Source organism: Gymnoscopelus braueri (assembly GCF_963280865.1).
Source record: "Gymnoscopelus braueri genome assembly, chromosome: 12".
NCBI classification, from domain to species: Eukaryota; Metazoa; Chordata; class Actinopteri; order Myctophiformes; family Myctophidae; genus Gymnoscopelus; species Gymnoscopelus braueri.
This window is the reverse complement of record NC_137614.1, coordinates 2,448,554-2,456,764: the sequence shown is the minus strand read 5'-3', so window position 1 is coordinate 2,456,764 and position 8,211 is coordinate 2,448,554. Positions and strand designations below refer to the sequence as shown.

Sequence of the window (8,211 nt, the reverse complement as noted above, 5' to 3'; positions counted from 1 at the left end):
CTATTTTTGAAACATTCTAACAACACAAATCTGGTACGGCCGGGGCTCCCTGGCATAAACCATTTTCAAATGGGGGTTATAGGGGTTACAATAATTTTTAAAATTTTAAACAATCCCAAATAAGCAACTACACTTTAGAAACAAGCCCAAAAAAACGCAACCCGCAATTTACAAGCAACTTTACAGAAAAACAAGCCCAAAGTCACAATAATAAGCAGACATGGCAACAGTATATATGACACCAAAATGTTTTATATCCAGAGATGGGACATTGCTGCCCCCATCAGGATTGAGAACGAGATGACAGCTTTTAGAGCAGTGATTGTCAACCTGTTTCTTTTCAAGGACCCCCTCCCTGTTTGATATGCAGTGGTTCTCAAAGTGCAGTCTGAGGACCCCCAGGGGTCCGTCAGGGTGGTCCCCAGCTAAACGATTTATAGTTAAGAACCAATTGGACCTTTATAAGTCTGTAACTCTGACAGTGATTTATTGATTGAGTGATTGAGTGATTGAGTGATTGAGTGATTGAGTGATTGAGTGATTGAGTGATTGAGTGATTGAGTGATTGAGTGATTGAATACTTTAACAGTTTGCAAATATTACAGTGGTACTATTATACAATGCAAAAAGGATAACAAAAAGCCCTGAGGGCTTGTTCCCATTGTGTTCCTGCGTATTCAATTCATCAAGACATTTAAAGACATACAATGACATGCAAGAAATCATCAACACTGGTGGCAATAAACGTATAGCCTATGTACAGAAAACAATTGGGTCTCCAGTGTGTTGGAGAGGATCTGACCATGGAGCAAGGGGCCGTTTGAGATCCCCATACAAGGAGCAGGCCTGGTTTGATCTAAGTCACCCGAGACTGACATCGTAGAAAGTATGCAGTAAGCCCGACATCACCACAGCTGATGTCACGGATAGAACACACCATACAAGGAGATATGTACGCCCATTAAGGTCTGGTGAGGTCAGGGGTATGACACGTCATCCCCACAGCGGGGGATATAAAGCAGTGGTTCTCAAACTTTTTCATGTCAAGGACCCCCAAAATGATATTGTATTTTGGACGAAACCATTTTCTTACATGTCCCTCTTTTTGATTGGCCAAGCTTAGCGTGACATAGTTTAGAAACCATTCAGATTTCCGGCCATTCAGATTTCAACCACTAGGGGTCTGGCTAGGGGTCTGGCAGTAAAAAAGCACTATTCTATCACAAGAGGAGAAGCCACAGTCAGACTGTAGAGGGGAGGAGAGAGTGAGACAGAGGGGTTAGTAGAGTGAGAGTTCAAACGCTTCAAAACTGTAAAAACACACTTACACACGACACTATTGGTGGGTTAGGTGCACACTACAAACCACACAGCATGCAGTGGATATAGAAGACAGTTGTCCCCCACAGTGCGACTGCGGTCGCCTCCAACTATCTGGGTACAAGAAATGACAATTAGCCATATATAAATGACAAGTAGCAGTTGGGTTATCAATTAATTAAAATACAATCCATAGGAAATAGCGGTCTAACAAAGGGGCAAAAGCAGCAATGGAGCAAAGCCTATAAAATAAAACAAAACACCTGGCCTACAAACAGCCTCTTGGCCTCTGATCCTCAACCTCAACACTGAGGCAGAGAGGAGGGCGCCTGAGGAACATAGGACCATTAACAATAAGTACAATTGTCTAAACAAATCGTTTAAAAGCAAAACAGCAATCAATTGCCCACCTTGCTCAGACAAGCCATGCAGTGCATACAGAGAGCCAAGCAGGAATGAGTGAATGAGCACCAGGCTTTATAGGGGAGGGGGTAATTGGGGTGTGGACACAGAACCATAGACGACGGTCCTCTGTGTCCCCCCACTTTTCAGCTATCGACTTCTTTTTTTATATATAGCTCCGCAGCCTCCGCCCACCCCACCGTTCCTATTGTCAAGCGGCCCCAGCCAGACATGCAATTGCCTCTAATAAACAAGTCGTGATCTCTGTGGCTGTGCTAAACATGTTCTGCAGGTTTTGGCTCTGCCGTCTGCCCTTATTGAAATGAAGGGTCGCTATGCTGTGTCCCTCGACTCCCTCGTCCTGTGTGCACTAACAGTCACTCACTGCATGCACTGAATACCAGTGGTGGAAAAAGTACTAAAAAAAATTACATACAAAAGTATCAATTCTGCGATGTAACAATACTTTACAAGTAAAAGTAAGGTATTCAAAATGTACTTGAGTAAAAGTAGAAAAGTATTGGTATCAAAATGTATTTAAAGTACCAAAAGTAAAAGTACTCATTATGCAGAAGGTCCCATTTCACAAGTTTTCAAACGTTTAAAATGTATACAAATTCTTTGAAAATAGCAGATCTACATAAGCTCACAACGCGTCGCAAATCTGCTATTTTCAAATTGCCAAAGTATATATACTGTATAAGTGGTTTTGTAATAATAATCAAAATCTACAAAGTAACTATGGTAAATAAAGTTATCAAATAATTGTAGTGGAGTAAAAGTACAATATTTGTCTATATGTAGTGGAGTAGAAGTAACTACTACTAAAATAAGTACTTTTATTTAAGTAAAACATTTGAGGATGGGACACACTGAAGGATGGGTAGAGTGTTGTTAATGTTGTTTTATGGTCATTTAATGAATTAATTAAGCAAAAAAAAATCGCGCGCACTTCGCGCACGTACATGCCCGAGACGCAGTGGGTGGAGGGGGGGGGGCGGGGGGGAAGGGGGGGGCCGAGTGGTGGTCAAGTTCAGCCCCCATGGCCACGCACAAAACACAGCATCCCACTATCCACTACATGCCATAATATGGCCTGACGCCCTGACCTCGAAAAACTGCCTCCCACAGACATACAGGCCCTACCGTCCTACTTGACATCTATGTCATTCGTTCTTGTTTTCCACTCGCAGCCTCCTCCGGTCCGTGACGTCAATTCAGCACTAGCTGGGTGGTGAGACAGCTCCCTGGCCTGCCTGACCTGTCTCACGCACGGCACGGCGCTCTTCATGGCTCCCAGGTTATTGATAACACAGTTTGCCCGCTGGGACTCGTTCTGAGACAAAACGTTCAACTCTCTCTGGCAAGAAGAGCAAAGAAAGAGATCTACATAGATCCTGCATGGAGGACACGATCAAGAAAGAGAAAACAACCTAATCTGTTCATCATTCAACATACTGTAGAAAACCTTCAGACAGCAGCATCACCACCTCTCTGTTCTAAAGACAACGCGACATCATCCACCACAGGCATAAAGGTATGGGAATGTCATGCTTCTTACATTAAACCGTGATTTATCAAACATTTTTGTTTAAAATATCACATAGGGTATTAAATGACGCTCCAGTGACATGATGTCCGTGCATCGTGCAGTGCGCGCACGCCGCTCACACATTGCACCAATATGAATTGTTCTGGTAAAAAAAATAAAAATCCTTTCGACTAAAAGCGAAAAATAAATAGTATTTTATGCAGAATAAAGATATAGCGGCACGTTATGAAATAGCCTGCTTGGTGTGTTGTTGATGATTATGATGATGCTGATGATGGCCATAACCAACGGTTGAGGTATAGGCTAATATAACGGTCCAGTCTATTACAACGGTCCAGTCTATTTAAAACGGTCCAGTCTAGAGCCGCTGCGGCAGTTAGACTTGGCGTGGATGGACATGAGTGTGTGTGTGTGTGTGTGTGTGTGTGTGTGTGTGTGTGTGTGTGTGTGTGTGTGTGTGTGTGTGTGTGTGTGTGTGTGTGTGTGTGTAGGGGCTGAGTGAATGCACACGCATGCACGTCAGGGCTGTGATGCTAGTGAGTGTCATCATTACATCCATGGTGGTTATTTAAAGATTGATTCTCCCTGCGTGCGTGCGTTGGTTATCTGTGTGTGTGTGTGTGTGTGTGTGTGTGTGTGTGTGTGTGTGTGTGTGTGTGTGTGTGTGTGTGTGTGTGTGTGTGTGTGTGTGTGTGTGTGTGTGTGTGTGTGTGTGTGTGTGTGTGTGTGTGTGCCTGCCTGCCTGCCTGCCTGCCTGCGTGCGTGCGTGTTTATCCCACGTTTCTTTTTGGGTACATTTTGCTCATGCAGTGTGGTGCAGCAGCCTACAAGCTGTATGGAGCTGCTATAGCCTACTATAGAGTATGGTTGTGTGTGAATTTGGTACATGTGCACTCTCTCTCTCTCTCTCTCTCTCTCTCTCTCTCTCTCTCTCTCTCTCTCTCTCTCTCTCTCTCTCTCTCTCTCTTTCTTTCTCTCCCTCTCTCTCTCTCTCTCTGTCCCTCTCTCTCTCCTCCTCTCTCTACTGTATACACACGCACACGACGCACACACACACACACACACACACACACACACACACACACACACACACACACACACACACACACACACACACACACACACACACACACACAGGCAAACGTTTGGACGGTTATGCAATTTTGTCATTCTCTGATGCATCCACTCCACACAGACAATGCCTTGTTGTCACTTCTTCTGAATGACAAACGGGAAATGCTTTTCTCCCCTCTATTCATCTGTGAAACACTTAAACGCATAGCCTACTATAGTGGAAAGGGGTCCCCCAGGGCGCAATACTAGATCCTATCCTATAGTATTTCCCGCCTCCACAGGAAAATGTCTTCGTCGAAAATAGCCGATCTACAAGCTCACAACGCGCTGCAGCCGTGGCGCGTTGTGAGCTTGCAGATCGGCTATTTTCACTGACTGTTAGCCCCCCAGAATAGACAACAGGGTTCAAGCGGTTAACCCCTTAAACCCCAAATGGTTTAGCGGGGTCCCCCAGGGCTCAGTGCTAGTGTCTTTTCTGTTATCTGTTATTGTGGTCGAAGCGTTAGCTGAAAATAGGCGATCGACAAGCTCACAGCACAACAGCAACGTGTCACGCTGTGAGCTTGTCGATCTGCTATTTTCAGCGAAAGCTTTCCCCACAATACGGATGCTATGGGGTTTAAGCAGTTAATGTACAAATACTAGGCTTCATGTGGTCCAGAAGACACATGATTGTGGTTGTAACCTTTTTTTTGCCCGGGCAGGCATGCGGTTCATTCATAAATCTAGCCTCCACTTCAGATGGTGCCTCTACCTGTCTGTCTGTCTGTCTGTCTGTCTGTCTGTCTGTCTGTCTGTCTGTCTGTCTGTCTGTCTGTCTGTCTGTCTGACTGACTGACTGACTGACTGGCTCTCCTATACTCAAAGATATCAGCACTGCTCTACGTGTTTCACAATGAATTGTTTTCTGATAATCAGACTGGTTGTATTGTCTGTCTGCCTGGGTGACTGTCTGGCTCTCTGCCAAGCAACCGTCTTGTTTGTTTGCCAGTTTTATTTGCCGAGTGGAGTGTGGTGGTCTAGATTTTGACTATAGGCTACCTGTGGGGCAAACATGCAGCGAAAATAGCCAATCGACAAGCTTGCGCGTTGTGTTCTTTTTTAGTGAGGGAATATTCAATAAAGGAGAGATCAAGTTGATTCAAACAAAATGTTTTGTTTAATAAAAGCGTATAATAATAACAATAATAATGTATACAATTAATTCTAAGAGCTTTAGGGAGAGAGAAATGTTAATTGTTTTAACACAAATCTTCTCTTCTGGGGGTCCCTGGCATTTTCACATGGGGGTCTGCGGCTAAATACACCAATTTGGATATCCATGACTTGATAAAGTGTGTGAACCTCTGCCCTAGACCACGATCTGTACCTACCACACAATACCACAAACATCTGGTGGAGCTGTCCAGTGCTGAAGTGATTTTTTTATGTCAGGGTTAGTATAGATTGTAAGATATTTAGGTAAGATAAGATCAGATAAGATAAGATAGACAAGATAAGATCAGATAAACCACATGGGGGCATTCAGGTATCATAGCAGCAACAGCAGTAAGTGTAAAACATTCATACAGGGACTGTGGGAATAGAGAGATAAGATGGAAAATAGACTGACTGACACTAGAGATCTGGAGTCTAAGTGAATAATAATAATAATGATAAAACTAATACTAATAATAGTAATGTTGTTGATGGAGTTGGAGTTAGTCAGAAGCGCTTTTTAATACTTTTCATTGGTTCAATATTTTTAAAACACACACACACACACAGACGTAAGTGTTCAATAGCACTGATTTATAAAAAAAAAGTTGAACAATTGAGAAATTTGGTTTCTGCCCAACAGCGACAATATACTTTGTTGACTAGGGTCCCCAACCGGGGTCACATAGATCTTACTATTGTCACCGCATGTTTGCCTATATTTTCACAGAATGTTCACCTATAGGGCATAGCATGCCCTAACAATGCTATGCCCTATTATGCCCAGAATAGGGACACTGGTGTACATGTGGTTAATGCGGATGTAACAATACCAAAAACTCACAATACGATAATATCACGATAACAATTTACAATGTAGCATTTAGCAGACACTCTTTATCCAGAGCGACTTACAGTAAGCAAGATAAACACATACATCAAATACAGAGAGACGGTGTAGTGCCTCATTAAACTAGAATCACAGGTAAAACAAGAACCTAGCATCAGTCTAAACCAGTGGTTCTCAAAGTGGGGTCCGGGGACCCCCAGGGGTCCTTGAAGGGGTTCCAGGGGGTCCCCAGCCAAATGATTGATAGTTAAGAATATGAACCAAATGGACCCTTGTGTCTGTAACTCTGAGAGCGTACAAAAGGAAACAATTTGTACGCTTTCAGAGTTAAATTAACACTGATGATACTACAGTGTAGACTGGGGCCCCAGAGATTAAAAAAAAATGGGGGTCCTTGGCTTGATCCATTTAAATGGGGATCCTCCTAAAATGGTTGAGAATCACTGTTATGGCCGTAAAAAACTTCTCTTGTGGCGGTCCCTGGCATATCTTTTCAAACGGGGGTCCGCGGGCTAATATGTGTCAAATTAGGGGTCCTTGACATTAAAAAGTTTGAGAACCACTGGTCTAAACAGTATATAAAAAAATAAATAATCTGTACAATGCAACTATAGAAACTATAGGATGCCAGGTCAATAAATGAACTGATCTGTCTAATGCTATCTAAATTACATTTTAACCTTTGCATAAGACTGCATGGTCGTCAAGGCTAGGTCGAGTGCTACGGGATAAGGTGGAGTCCCCAGGGGTCATCACCATGCTGGCTTGTGGTGGATATTTTTGTCAAATTAAATTTGACTAGTTGGACTCCTAATGCGCCATAGTGTCATAGTTAATAAGTGTCATACATATTCTGAAGAAAACCTGGAGACTGACATTCAATAATTGGGTCTTATGATCTCACAATGAGGGGTCTCACTCTCATGAGGGAGCTCACAACGCGTTGCGACGCATTGTGAGCTTGTAGATCGTCTATTTTCAAATAGCCTAGGTATAAAATAAGTGGTTATAAAAAAGTGTTTAATGTATGTTTTATAATATAATAATTTATATCTGGAAAGTAACTAGTAACTGCAGTTTCTTTACTTTTGTATTTGTATCACATTGGAGAGGGTCTACAGGGGTGGAACTTCCGTCGTATATATTTCCCCCGGAAATGATCTTTTTCAACCAATCACAACACCCGTTTCATTCACAGAGAAAGTAAACAGATTTGTAAAGCGTCAACGTCATTTCCGTGGGCGGTACTTCTGCCAACTTCAACCGGCTATAGGTCTTGCCCAGTGTGGATAGAGGAGGTCTCACATGTTGTCTCGTCGTACAGTGGGTGGACAGAGAGCTCTACTGACTGAGACAAGTTCATGTAGTGCCATGCGTATTTCTCACCTCAGATGTTTTCAGATACATATATATATTTTTTTGCCATAATTTTTATCCCGCGATCTTTGTAACCCATTTTTTTTCACCCAGTGCCAATTTCCTAAGTGATCCTGGGCGCTACACCAGCCCTACACCAGCGCTACACCAGTCCCCCACAGCCTGGGGAGGCCAGGGCCGAGCTCATGCTTCCTTCAGTGCATGAGAGCCAACTGACCTTCTTGTCACCTGACAGGGGAGAGTTTCCCTGGTAGGACGTAGCGCGTGGAAGGAACACGTTATTCCAACCAGTTCCTTTCCCCTCCATCAGGCGCCCCGGCTGTCATGGGGGAGGCGGTATAGTGACCAGGATTACTACATGTTTTTGTGAGGGTATTAACTACCCTGGGAGACACGGGGAGAACATGCAAACTCCACACAGATCAGATACATATTTTAA

The 8,211-nt window shown here is 43.4% G+C and overlaps 1 long non-coding RNA gene across 1 annotated transcript in view; it reads left to right on the top strand.

Annotated features, from left to right (window-relative positions):
* LOC308096711 overlaps positions 1-8,211 on the top strand; it is a 776,952-nt gene that overhangs the window by 564,287 nt on the left and 204,454 nt on the right. The gene's annotated exons all lie outside the window — the stretch shown is intronic.